Below are 14,636 nucleotides of genomic sequence, written 5' to 3' on the forward strand. Positions count from 1 at the left end.
AGGGCTGTAGTCACTGACTTGTGTGTGTGTTTGAAAGAAGGGAAAATAGATCAGATCCTGGCGATGTACTCAGGGTGTTATAAGGTTGGATCCAGACTAAGTTAGTCATGCTTTAGTTATTACCTCTCTTGCCCTGACCTAGCCACTGTGATCCATGCGACGGTCACCTCCATACTGGATTATTGTAACTCGCTCTACGTGGGGCTGCCCTTGAGACTGACCCAGAAACTCCAGCGGGTGCAGAATGCTGCAGCGAGACTCCTTACGGGGTCTTCGCTGCGAGATCACATTCATCCGGTGCTATACCAGCTGCACTGGCTCCCGGTGGAGTACAGGATCAGGTTTAAGGTGCTGGTTTTAACCTTTAAAGCCCTATACGGCCTAGGACCCTCGTACCTACGGGACCGCCTCTCCTGGTATGCCCCACAGAGAAACTTACGGTCTTCGAATAAAAACATCTTGAAGGTCCCAGGCCACAGAGAAGTTAGGCTGGCCTCAACTAGAGCCAGGGCTTTTTCGGCTGTGGCTCCGATCTGGTGGAACACTCTGTCACAAGAGACTAGGGCCCTGCGGGACTTGACATCTTTCCGCAGGGCCTGCAAGACAGAGCTGTTCCACCAGGCCTTTGGCCAGGGCACAGCCTGACTCCCTCCCTCGGCAATCTTCGCGGAGCTCTGGCCCAATGGTTGCCAGTGGCTTGAATTAATTAATTTTATAACGAATGATTTTAGACTGTTGTTTATGCTGTACTTTTGTACTGTTTTATTGTTGTTAGCCGCCCTGAGCCCGGCTTCGGCTGGGGAGGGCGGGATATAAATAAAATTTATTATTATTATTATTATTATTATTATTATTATTATTATTATTACTAATGTCTGAATAGCGTTACATTCAAGAGAACTTCCAAGCAAAGTACAAAACAAAAATAAAATACAACACATTGATATCAGACATAAATGAGGGTTGGGCCAATTCAAGTCAGCCCAGGATTTAGTCAGATTCGATTGAGGTAGTGCCAGATCTCACTGTGTCAGATCAGGTCGATCTGGAATGATCTGGAGCTGACAAAAGGTGGGTGTCATTAAGATATAATGCTAATTAAACATATGGTTGGGATGGAAAGGTGGCATATTGCAGATATTCATATTGCGCAGCTTGAAGCAATAGGATGAATAAAAACTGACTCCTTTTGGGATAAAAATTGCTCAGACCCAAAATCTCGTTTTAAAGCTTTACTAACAGAACTTTTTTTCAAAAACAGGTTTAAAAATCAATGTTACATCCAGATACAGTGGTACCTCTAGTTACGAACTTAATTTGTTCCGGAGGTCCGTTCTTAACCCAAAACTGTTCTTAACTAGAGGCAGGCTTTCGCTAATGGGGCCTCTTGCTGCCGCTGTGCTGCCGGCACACAATTTCCATTCTCACCCAGGGGCAAAGTTCTCAACTCGAGATGACTCTTCCAGGTTAGCGGAGTTTGTAACCTGAAGCGTTTGTAACCTGAGGCGTTTGTAACTCGAGGTACCACTGTAGTTGCGTAATATCACGTGCTTGCTCAGCATAGGCTCAGCTTCTTACAAATATGAAATAACTCCAAGTGGACCTGAAATCAAAGATCTGTCTCTTTTCACAGCCTCCATTACCGCCTGGAGCTGTTTTGCCTTCAGGAGAGACCTCATGAGCCCATGTTTGCCTTCAGCACCTTGAGAACAAAAGACAACTCACTCACCCCAAATGGAGATTTGCAACTGAACACCACGTCATCTAAGTTAGGCACATGACAGAGCCAGAAGAGATACATCAATAGTTAATTATCAACCTGTCATGTACCCAGGGAGTTCTTCTTAGCTTCAGTGGGATTTTTCAAACCCCTTTTGCAATACACATGCAGAGTTGTTTTCCATTTCAATGTACAGTGGTACCTTGGGTTACATACGCTTCAGGTTACATACACTTCAGGTTACAGACTCCGCTAACCCAGAAATAGTACCTCAGGTTAAGAACTTTGCTTCAGGATGAGAACAGAAATTGTGCTCCAGCGGCACGGCAGCAGCAGGAGGCCCCAGTAGCTAAAGTGGTGCTTCAGGTTAAGTACAGTTTCAGGTTAAGAACGGACCTCCAGAACGAATTAAGTACTTAACCTGATGTACCACTGTACAAGGCATGTTTCCTCCCCGCCCTGAAACCAAATGTATGATCCAGATTGGGTCTGCTTCAAAGCACTGGATTGGGCTTTGAACTGGATCAGGGGCATGCCCAGCCCTAATATCATTATATTGTTATGAAATTAACAGAGACCAGGCCAGAATTATCCTTTTGGGAAGGTCTGTTTGTGAAAAAATGGTCTTCAACAGGTATTGAAACTGCCTGTCTGATATCCGCCAGGAGGGACTTCCATAAAACTGGAGCAGTTAAAACTAAAAGCCCTGCTCTGTGTCACCACAAAATGGACCTTGGCTGCAGGGCTGTAGCTAGGGGGTGATGAGGTGGGCGCCCGCCAGGGGCGCGGGTGAGGGGGCGTGCAAAATCGGCTTATAAATATGTCCATAAATTAAAATATTGATTATTGCCTCATAAGAAAAGGTTTTTGAAATATACTCGGAGTCGAGAGTGGATTTCATGCTCTTTATTTAGCTCATAGTGGTGAGGAGGAATGGAAGTCCCCCCACAATATCTGCTTTATATACATCATTTACACAATGGGCTACACGTGATTGGCTAATTCCGGGATTCTCCTGTAGGCCAATCAGGTTGTGGATTCACTTCCACCTGGAGCTGGATTGGGTGGCACCTGCTGACCAATCATACTGCTGCATTGTTCTAGTACCAATCAGACTGCTGCATTCTGAATCCTATTGTTCTAGGACCAATCAGACTGCTGCATTTTGGATCCTATTAAACTCAGTACATAACAGTTTTAAATAGAGGGTGAATTGATTGGGTGGAGGTTGGAGGAGAGGTGGAAAGAAGAGCTAATTTGTCCATGGCTAGGGGGCGCGATCTGGATGGTTCTACCAGGGGCGCAAGATCACCTAGCTACGGCTCTGCTTCACTGTGGTACATAGCACTAAGAGAAACACATCCCCTGATGACCAGAGTGGCCACACCAGTATGCAGGGCGTGAAGTAGTGTCTCAGATCCTGCAAAAAGAGAAGTGTAAGGCATAGGTTCCCAAATTGTGGTCCTGGGACCACCAGTGGTCTGAAAGTTTCATTCAGGTGGTCCATGGTGTGTCTGAGAAGAACAGTGGGAGCAGCAGATGGAAATGGGGGGGCACAATTAGTGTAGCTTTCCCTGATACTGAATGACCCCCCTGTCATTATGTTTAGTTAAGGCAGCAAGCTAGTATACACACTGACCCAGGAGTAAGCCCATTGAACTCAGTGAGTCTTCCTTTTGAGCAGGCATACACAGGGAGGGCTTCAGTGTAAGTCACTTGCCTAATTTTCAAAACATCTCTCTCTTTTTTTTGTGGTAAAAGATATTTCTCCATCTTTTCAAAGTGCCCTTGTTAGCTTTGGGCCATAAATGCTACAAAACAGATTTGAAAACTGGAACAAGCCCAACAGAAATGCTTGCTGCTGGTGAATAGAAGGGCATACAAAACAGGGCAGTAAAGTCCCTATACAATATCAGGAAGACCATTAAAAAAAGCTGGAAAAGCATCAAGATAGATGGCTTCTTTGTAGTTTCAGCCCAAAAGTTGAGCCCTGTTTCTAAATATTTTCCCTAGTGGGAAATAACAGCTTGAAAATAATCCCAGATGTATTCATTTGTATAGAATTGTGCTGCTTGCAATATATAAGCATGGAAATATTGTCGAAGGTTTCAATTCTGGTCTTGTGTTTTTTAAAATGTCAGGCTTTTGAAAAACAGCATCATTTTCCCTTAAAAGTTACTCATTTACCTGGAATGTTGGCCTGCAGGCCTAGATTATGGCCTAGGTTTGGACTTCCTTGAGACTGAAAAATTGCCTATAGGCAGCGAGTGGGGGAGAGCAGGCAGTTGTTGTGGATCATGTTCAATTGTAACACAAAAGTCAGCTGAAGGCTGGGGTCCCATGCCATTAGGATATTCACTGAAATGAACGAGCTTTACCTCTGAAGAGTGCCGAGGACAAAATTCAATTCCTTTTGCCTTTAATGGCGACCTTACCTAATGAACAGGGACACGGGTGGCGCTGTGGGTTAAACCACAGAACCTGGGACTTGCCGATCAGAAGGTCGGCTGTTCAAATCCCCGCGACAGGGTGAGCTCCCGTTTCTCTGTCCCTGGTCCTGCCAACCTAGCAGGAAAGTGCAAGTAGATAAATAGGGACCGCTCCGGCGGGAAGGTAAACAGCGTTTCCGTGCGCTGCTCTGGTTCGCCAGAAGCGGCTTAGTCATGCTGGCCACATGACCTGGAAGCTGTACGCCGGCCCCATCGGCCAATAAAGCGAGATGAGCGCCGTAACCCCAGAGTCGGCCACGACTGGACCTAATGGTCAGGGGTCCCTTTACCTTTACCTTTACACTTTCGAAAACAGTAAGAGAACCAAAGAACAACTGTCCTTCAAAGCTCACACTTATTCTGCAGCCCAGTTGTCCAGCAGCACAGGATTTAGGGCAGTGTGAGTGGTTCCACGGCACAGGGCACCAAGCCAAGGGAGAGCGAAATTGAGAAGATCCATAAATGAGAAGATCCATTTGGGAGCAGCAAAATTTGGCCTTGCTCAGGGCACCATATTACAAAAAATTACCAAAGTCCACTCCTTTCTCCAGCCACATAATATAAACAAAAAAAAATTATATAATGTGAGGGATGTGTTTGCTGCCTAGCTAGTTAGGAGATAACATTCCAGGCATCAAGCCACTTCTGTCCGGTAGATTTATGACTGCAAAATCCAAGCCCACGCCGGAGCTCCGAAACAACACCTCCGTGTTGCTCACTCAGTTGCCGCTTCTAAATTTTTGTGACGTGGCTTTCTAGACCAGCATGCCCAGCGAGACAGGGAACGCCTCTTATCTCCTCTCTTCTGGGAATAGCTAGTTCCTGGAACAGACTGGCCACTCCCAATTTCAGTCTCCGATTCAGAGGACTGGCTGGAAAAGTGCTGTTTGGGCTCTCGGTAAGTGTTTCCATGCGCCCCCCCCCGTCTCTGTCTGCCTCCCTTTCCCTGACATCCACCCCCTCCTCAAAGGCCCCCTCCTCTCCGGGAGCCTCGACTGTCTCCATTTCCTTCCCATCTGGGGTGGTGGATGGAAAACCTGTAAAACTACCCTCCTCCTCATCCGTTACTTCAAAAACCTCCCTCAAGTCCCCCATTCCTCGTGTTCCCCAATATACTACTTCTTCTTCTTCTTCTTCTTCTTCTTCTTCTTCTTCTTCTTCTTCTTCTTCTTCTTCTTCTTCCTCCTCCTCCTCCTCCTCCTCCTCCAATGGCGGGAACCCCTCGAACTCCTCTTCATCGTCTGTTGTCTCGAACACCTGTTGCAAAGACCTACCCCGGGGCTTGGGCTTGTCAGGGAAAAAATTGTGAAACTCCTCCACTAGGTCCCCTTCTGTGATGCAGCTTTCCGGAACCCAGGTGTTCTCTGAGCTTGGGGCCCCTTCCCATGCCACCAGATACTGTAACTGCCCCCCATGCCAGCGAGAATCCAGTATTTCCGTTACCTCATTGCACTGCTCCCGTTCCTCCATTTCAGGTGGTGGGGGTTCCCCACCCTCACCATCCTGCCTCCTCCTCCCCCCCCCCCGTAGGGGGAGAGCAGTGACCGGTGAAACACTGGATGGATTCTCATGCTCTCTGGCAACCGCAGCTTAAAGGCCACTGGGTTGATTTGTTGGATTACCTCAAATGGTCCCACCCTCCGGGGCTTGAGCTTCTTGCAACCTCCTTTCCAGGGCAACCCTTGCGTGTACAACCACACCTTATCCCCAACCCGGACCACTTCCCCCGGCCGCCGATGCTTGTCGGCCTGCCTCTTGTAAACCTCCTTGGCCCTTTCCAAGTTCAACTGCACTTCTGTCTGGTAGATTTATGACTGCAAAATCCAAGCCCACGCCGGAGCTCCAAAACAACACCTCCGTGTTGCTCAGTCAGTTGCCGCTTCTAAATTTTTGTGACGTGGCTTTCTAGACCAGCATGCCCAGCGAGACAGGGAACGCCTCTTATCTCCTCTCTTCTGGGAATAGCTAGTTCCTGGAACAGACTGGCCACTCCCAATTTCAGTCTCCGATTCAGAGGACTGGCTGGAAAAGTGCTGTTTGGGCTCTCGGTAAGTGTTTCCATGCCCCCCCCCCCGTCTCTGTCTGCCTCCCTTTCCCTGACATATAATGGAGTGAAGTGTGCATGTGTTAACAAAAATAACACCAAAACACATGATATTAGGGGAAATGGCTTTGCAAAAATGTGTATATTACACAAAAATATGTACAGAAGGAGAAATTTGCACTAAAATGCAGGTGAATTTTCATGTGGACTTTAAAAATAAATCAGTCACAAACTGGAAAACCTCCTTGTCCTGATTTGTGAGGTCAGAAGGACTGTGTGCAGAGGAAGGCAACCAAGATGATCAAGGATCTGGAAACTAGGCCTATGGTTGAAGAAGTTGGGTATGTTTAGCCTGGAGAAGAGAAGACTGAGAGGAGATATGATAGCTATCTTCAAATATCTGAAGGGCTGTCACATGGAAAATGAAACAAACTTATTTTCTGCTGTTCCAGAGGGTAGAATAGAGGAGCATACCATTCCCAACTGCAAGATGAGCAAGAATATAATTTTTGAATGCTCCCCGTATTTTTTAAAAAGCACACAACTTCCAAGTAATAAACCAGTATGTCAGGGAGAAGGGTCAAGGCTAACTTATTCCCTTTTGTGATTTTTCAACTTGCAGTCATTTTTAATTTTTAATTTTATTTTTTTACATTTCAAAAGAGATCCCCAAACTGCAGTTTAAAATGGTAGAACCTATTTGACAACTTCAAAATACTACCACCATTTCATCTCATTATTTTGCTGCAAGTGTCAATTACATCTGAACCAGCCCTTAAATACTGACAATTGTTCACTGCAAGGCAGCTGTAATTACCTTTATGAGAGAAGAAGAAGAAGAAGAGTTTGGATTTGATATCCCGCTTTATCACTACCCGAAGGAGTCTCAAAGCGGCTAACGTTCTCCTTTCCCTTCCTCCCCAACGACAAACACTCTGTGAGGTGAGTGGGGCTGAGAGACTTCAAAGAAGTGTGACTAGCCCAAGGTCACCCAGCAGCTGCATGTGGAGGAGCGGGGAAGCAAACTCGGTTCACCAGATTACGAGACTTAATCACTATACCACACTGGCTCTCCAGAGAGTTATTACAAAGGTCAGGTTTGACTCAGCATGGTTCAGGCAAGATCAATGATGTTAACAAGTTTGCAATAGTGCCTCATCAGATTAAGTTTGGAATCTGGAGGAGGAAATCAGGCTGGAAAAGCTTCTCCTTTATATTGACCACCTAAGACTGCAGTCCTGAGGGCAGATAGGAGAGAGCTCAAAGATGGATGAACCATTACATCTAATGCAGGCCTCTTACTGGCAGAGCACTAGTGAGTGTGAAGGAGTGCTCTTGTGCATCTCTGTTGTCTTCCTTGAAAACCCCCACCAATTTCCCTCCTTTTGATCTACCCCTGGTTTTCCCATGACACCCTCACAATCTGCCCCCAAGACACTCCCCTTTCCGGATCTCCCAATGTCAAAGCTCCTGTGTTGTTAGGGTAAGGGTTGTGATTTCCGCTGAGCCAGGGAGGAGCCATTCAACATCACCTCTTCCTCGCTAAAGTTTGACCTTTCTCTATCTGCCACCAGAGAGAGAAATCTGATGTTTCCTATCTGGGATACCCCCTCCCTGGGGACCATATTCTATCCACTAAAAAAATTGCTGGAAGTGCAAGAGCAGGGATCATTCAGTGTGCAACTTAAGGGTTAATTTTGTTAACGTCAACATGCACAGAGGGCAATGGGGTGAAGGAGCTGCTTTGCAGGGCATGATCTCTAGAGCTCTGGTTATGTAGTTATGAGAGAGTTCTTTCTCTGTATGTTTTGTTGAAGGTCTCCCTGCTACGTACAAGGCCAGACCTACGAAAGACAAAACCTTTCTCTTCCTTTCCCTTCAAATTATATGCTGTCTTTCTTCAGTTTGTTCAATAAAGTGCTATTCAGACTCTCTGTAGACTTCTCCCGCGTTACTTAAGGGACTTTGCTAAGAAAAACCTGCAGGCGGAGATTCTGTGTCTGGAAGATATCTTCAAACAGATGCAACTATCAACCCTATAGCATAGGGTTGTAAGAAAGCAGTAGTAGTAAGGAAGAAGTCTCACACAGGTTTGATTTTGGTCCTGGCATTTGAGACTTATCTCACCCATCCTGGATGCTCCACAATCCTCTTTGCTGTTGTTGCATTTTTGTTCGTCTTCGTTCAGTGTGCCTTTGAATGGGAGGCACAGTTCATAAATCACACAGGGGGAAAAACACAGGCAGGAAAAGGGTGCTATGAAATATATACAGAAAAGAAAACGTTTGATGGCAAAAGGCCGTCTTTTTTAAGACCCCTTGTTATGGTTGTGGTCACTTGTTTATACCTCGTAATAACTACAGCAATGTTATCAGCGCTAGTCAAAGCAGAAGGATTTCTGTCTGTGCTGTGAATATTGCCTCCAACAGACCCATGTAATTGTTTATAATAGCTACTCAGTGCATATAACCAGAGAGTTGGCCAGAAATGTAGGTGCTTCTGGGAAATAAATATTGCCTCTGCTGATAGGCATGATGTCGTTCAGCTCAGGGTAAGCAAATTAAATCCTCTTAATTAAAAATAAAAACCTCAGCCCACAACTTATTTTCCCTGCTGTATACATTATCTGTGGAGAGGTTTGTAAAATATGTAATGTGATACATGGATTTCATTCCAGAATTCCAAACTTAACCTATGTTATATGTGAGACTAGTTTCACTTAAATTTATAGTCCAGTTCCTACCATTGAGCTTACAAGTTAAGTTTTACAAGGGAAGGGCAATAAATTAAATCTAGATGGAGGCATAACTTTGGCCCTCTAGCTGGTTGTACAGTTTAGCACATTAAAAAGAGAGAGAGCATAATGCGCACTTGTTAATAAAATTAGCACAGCGCTGACATGTAAAAAACCATTTTATAATTGGCGGGTCCATTCTAAGGGCCTGTTGACAACACTGAATTTCAGAAACCTGCTTTGGTAACAACATTGTAAATGTGGAAAGCTCATAAATGGATACAACAGAAATTCGTTTGCTCTTTGATATTACGTGTGTATGTGTGTGTCTCCGTAAAGCGAAAACTGTAAAATTACCACATAATAAAAGCCAGGGTACTGAGCGCTAATTGCCTATTTATACAAAAAAGGCTCTTTTCTACAGTCTTGTAGGTGTGAGGCATAAACGTCTTGGATTTTACGAAGCTGCGATTTACATTTTCAGCCTGTCTGTTCTCTCTTGCATTTCATCTCAACCTTATAAAAAAGAAAATGTGATTTTATTAATCTGCTTCAAGTATTCACCGGGCATTAAATCCACAAAGCACCCTGCAGGGTTTTAATTGTGACAGAAGAGCCAGCGACAATTGGGGCCTCCTGCCCACCACTGAGGCTGGCCCACCCTGGCTGCTGGGCACAAATGCTGGTTTTTAAACAGCAATACCCGGCCGGTCGTGATAGCCACTTTGTCAGCTGCCTGGAGGGAAGTTGTCAAGTCTGGGACCCCGCTGCTTTATTCCTATAACTCTGTTGTAGAAACACCTCACAAGTGGAATTGTGGTTGCCTCATCCAGAAAATGTGGAAAGGATTAATGTGGCATGTAAAACAAATCACTCTTGAGCTCAGCTGAGAAAGTGGGTATTAAAAGCACTCCAGTCAAAAGGGCTTTTAGTAAAAGGGTTGCTGTGATATACAGTCAGCATATGCTGGGCTGGTAAAGCTGCAGGGTGTTTGGAAATGGTAATGGTCCATGGGTGTAAATTCTTTCAAGACCTCTTAAAGGCACATATGTTTTTTGAGCATGTTCCTCAAACAAGGACCTGTTATGGTTTAGAGTCAATGGCGCTTTTAAACTTTATTGATTGGCTTGTGATATTCCGAGGCCACTTAACCATCTTTCTAGTATTGCTGGACAAGTGGCTTTTAGAAACCTGGAATCTCATACATTCTCTTGCCTATGCAGTTGTGTGCATTCTGAAATTAGCAATCTCTAGAAGTCCAGTCATCCCAAGGAAACAGTTTGACATCTTCCCGGGGTGTGTGGGTATGTGTCTGTGTGTGCCCTTTTATTGAGCTTTGTTTATTCTTACACAGATTTATTTATTGGTTGATATACCAATGTTCTGGTCCCCAAAAGCCCTTAAAGGTTGCTTACAATAAAAATAAGTAAAAACAGTGAAATACCTTGTCCCCGTTTTGCAATGCACAAATACAGGAGAACATTTTCGGAGGCTGTTTTCACTCAGATATGCATATACCTGCTACTTCTTCTGAAGATCATAGACTCCTTTCAAAGCCACTTTGAAAACCACATTTGTAACCAAACATGTTACAAATGAAGAAGAGCAGAATCATTCCAATGCAAATCTTTTTTGAAGCCTAGATTTCACAAGTATGGGACATTGTACAAATTAACCAGGAATATTGATCTGGTGGGGTGGGGAGAGCACTCACACCTTCTGTAAGACAAGTTATTCTATTATTGACTGTGTTTAGACATTTGAACATGGTTTTGATCCTCCTTGTGGAGAGACACTTTCATTTAACTGCCTTTCTGGGAAGGTCTAAAACTGCAGCCATCAGCCGCTATTTTTCTTTCTTTTCTGAACAACTACTAAGCTCTGTTTTCCTTGCATGCGTATGTTTTGCTACTTGGAATTAATAGATCAATTAAACAACATCAACAGCATCTCTCCAGGGCAACCCATCACCAAATGCACACAGAGGCAAATGTTCACCATACCATGTTGTAAAAACACACACCAAAGCACACATTTAAAAGAAAAAGCTCAGAGCGATGGAGAAGGAGCCAGTATGTAGCACTAATAACCTAGCAGGGTAGCAGTAATCAGAAGCAAGATGAAAATGGGATGACGAATGGCCCAGATATTCATCATGTGTAGGAGTGAACCTTATAGTGAAGCTGTGCTGCTCAGCTGACCACCCTCTAGTTGTGTTGCTGCTGCATAGTAAAATACAGAGGAGGAGGAGAAGTCAGACAGCAGCAAGATTAGCCTGCTACAAACACATCAGCAGAGGTGATCTGGTAGCCCTCATTCTCTCCATTCTGGTATGCAAAGAGATATAGCTGATTTAGGTGTACAAACTCAGTGTAAGTTCTCCAACTGTCAGATGGGAACAAGTAGTTGCCTACATAGATCACAGGAATGTATTGCAGGTAAAGCTGCAAAGGGAACAAGAAAAAACTGAAGCCTAATATTGAAAAGACAGAGGGGTTGTGTATTCAAAGTTTTCGAGTCCAGGAAGTGGGAACATGATAGTGTTTAAAGTCCTAAATAACCCAGCACCCCAACACCACCTCCTTCCCTATAGACCCTCCCAGTTGGTAAGATAAACAGAGAGAGGGTCCTTTTGGTAGTTCCACCTGGTAGTTCCCCAGTGGGGTAGTGGTGGTGATATGGGAGAGGGCATTCTCTGTGGCAGCCCCTAAGTTGTGGTGCTGCCTCACCAGACAGTTGTGTCCAGCTCCTTTACCATATAGCTTTTGGCCTTTGACACCTGAGATGTGTGTTTTCAGAGCCCACCCTATTCCTGCAGGTGCAATCTGCTTAAACTGTTTTAAATGTCGAATTATGAATTGTTGTAACCCACCCTGGGACCTGCTGGTGAAGATTTAAGAGTAAGGAGCACATTGTGTAGAACCATTTAAGTGAGGTAGTCTACTGGCTTGACCTTCTACTTAGGGACATTTTATCCATACTTTAAAGAAGAGGAGCCATAGTTCAGTGGCACAGCCCATGTGCTGCATAAGGTCACAGGTTTAGTTCCCAGAACCAATAATAATAATAATAATAATAATAATAATAATAATAATAATTTATTTATACCCTGCCTATCTGGCTAGGTTTCCCCAGACACTCTGGGCAGCTCCCAACAGAATATGAAAAACACAATAAAATATCAAACATAAAAACTTCCCTAAACAGAGCTGCCTTCAGATGTCTTCTAAAAGTCAGGTAGTTGTTTATTTCTTTGACATCTGATGGGAGGGCGTTCCACCGGGTGGGTGCCACTACCGAGAAGGCCCTCTGCCTGGTTAGATCCCTCTCCAAGATCCTGGCAATATTGAACGAGATGGACCAGTGGTCTGATTAATGATAAGGTTCTTTGAGCATGTTAAATTTGTTTGTGGACTGAAATGATTCAGACTTATCATCTGTTGAGTACCATAGTTCCGTTGTTCTTGAAAACTATGCCTGCTACTTTATATGTAAACCTAACAATGAATTTAAACGTTAAAATGAACATAAAATCAGGGAGCAGCTGCATAGACTTCCCTTGCAGGTAATCACTGCATCTGAACACTGGCTTCACTGAATGGAGCTCATGTTACAATTGCTTTTGAGCTGTACATGCCAGATGTTTGTGTGTGGGTTTTTTGTTTTTTTGTTTAAAGAGCATGCAAGAGACCTTGTTGTATTTCAAAGTGGGAAGTGGCTGAAATGGAAACGAAGAACAATGCTGCATCTGGCTGTTAGATTTTATTTGCCATTGCATTCGGCAACTTTGCAATAACATTTCCTTCCACTGTCCCTGCACACTCACCAATAAATCTGTGGTTTCTTTCAAAACATTGCTATTGTATCTGGACTCATTCTGGGGTCTTGAAATCAATTAAAAGTACAATGTTGGCTTTGATGGTGTACAGGAAAGAATTGGCACAGGAAACTGAGATGGTGGGTCCCTGCTACCTGCCAGATTTCTACCTGAGTTTCAGCAGGAAAGTAATAAAAATATATATTTACCGAAAATGTGCATAGAAAGTAGGAATGAACAGACACAACAAGGACAAGTTTAAATTTTTATCTGTCCAGAATATATCTCCATGGGTAATCTTGGGAAATAAATCATGGATACATGAGCAGCAATTATGTCAGAGTTGGGGGGCAAAAAAAGAAGAATATATATGTGTGTTTGTGTTTTGAATCACCGTATATAAAATTACTCATGGATTGCTCTTATTTTTGTTAATCCCATAAATCACCAGGACCGTCAAGCAGAAAGGTCATGGTTTCATGATCAAAAACGTACTTAGCTGAGTTAAAACAATCGTGCGGAATCCTGTGTGAATGTTGAATATTTTGGTTTCCCTTTCAGGTTCTGGTTCAGTGCCCCAGACTCTGCCTCTGACTGTAACCATGACTGAAAATATTGTTTCACCCGTTTCAGCAATGACACCATTTGTTACTTCTTTGCTTTACTACAGGGCTGGTAAAAGTCAAGATCAATCAACCACCTTTAATATTTCCACCATGCAGAGAACTTTGCAGCCAACATGCAAAAAGAGATACAGTTGAAGTGAAGTCACGCTCTGGCATCTTCATAAAATGGAAAGCCGAACATGTAATTTCTGCATACCAGGACCGAACTGCCTAAATTTCGCTGCCAATGCCCTGAAGTTGAGAAAATAATTCAAATATATATTTGAATACACAGGGGACAGGAATATCACCTTGAAACTCTGGTTAACTATTATTATTTTAATTGCAAGCTGATGTGGAAATGCAAAGAACTGAATTTAAGATAGGAAAAATAAGAAGTTGAGTGAAATTGACAAATATTCCCATTCTTAGTAGCTCCCACATCCTGCTAAATGGGAGATAATTTGCTTCAGGGGGTACCATGAAGGCAGTGGGAGGATAGATACAAGAACTAATGTATTTAAAATTGTGGGGGGCATTTGGACTCCACTTTGGGTATTAAAATTCAGTGGGCCAGCACAGATGTTGAGTAGCACTAATCAATATGTCATCATTAGATGTATATACTATCCCATATATTTTTGCATTTCTGTAGTGAGAAATGGTACATGGAAACGAATATAGGCCCATGGAGAAAAGCATAATATACGGAAAAGAGACAAGCTATATAAGGATGTAGAAGGGGAGACTGAGAGAATGAAAAGAGGAAGCAGGAAATGAAGGCAACATTTGAAAAAGCAAAACTGCCACACCATAATTTATTAGGCAAACCAGGAAATGAATTACAGTTAAAGAATGACAAGAGACATTTCGGAAACTATATATAATAAAAAGTAAATTCTGGACTGATGGATCATGTGCTTCTGGAAATAAAATCACATTGCCATTTTCTCTCGCCAACCCACCAAAATGTTTTGGGTTTTTTAAAAAATGTTTTCCAATTGATAAATATGACTAATAAAAACGGTATGCTGTAGAACTGATTACATTCAGGCAAACAACAAACACCTTTTTATTTTTGAAAGGTCAAAAAACCCTCACGGATTAATGCACTCAAGTTAGTTAAAAGGTCTACTCAGATTATGACTAACAGTGGGTCATTTTAGCATTTCACTCCTCCGTTGCTGGATGTGTGATTGTTATATCACATGTCTGTGTTTACTGTCT

At 43.5% G+C, this 14,636-nt stretch overlaps 1 long non-coding RNA gene across 2 annotated transcripts; it reads left to right on the top strand.

The window, feature by feature from the left end:
- Positions 1-4,726: 4,726 nt before the first annotated feature.
- On the top strand, positions 4,727-14,379 carry LOC308458985. 2 transcript variants are annotated; one of them, XR_013977806.1, is made up of 3 exons: positions 4,727-5,107; positions 6,016-6,257; positions 13,475-14,379. It is a non-coding gene; the product is annotated as an uncharacterized lncRNA (long non-coding RNA). The 2 variants fall into 2 exon arrangements; XR_013977807.1 differs by having other exon boundaries at positions 6,119-6,257.
- Positions 14,380-14,636: the final 257 nt, after the last annotated feature.

The sequence above is a fragment of the Podarcis pityusensis genome (genome assembly GCF_964106645.2).
Source record: "Podarcis pityusensis genome assembly, chromosome: 12".
NCBI classification, from domain to species: Eukaryota; Metazoa; Chordata; class Lepidosauria; order Squamata; family Lacertidae; genus Podarcis; species Podarcis pityusensis.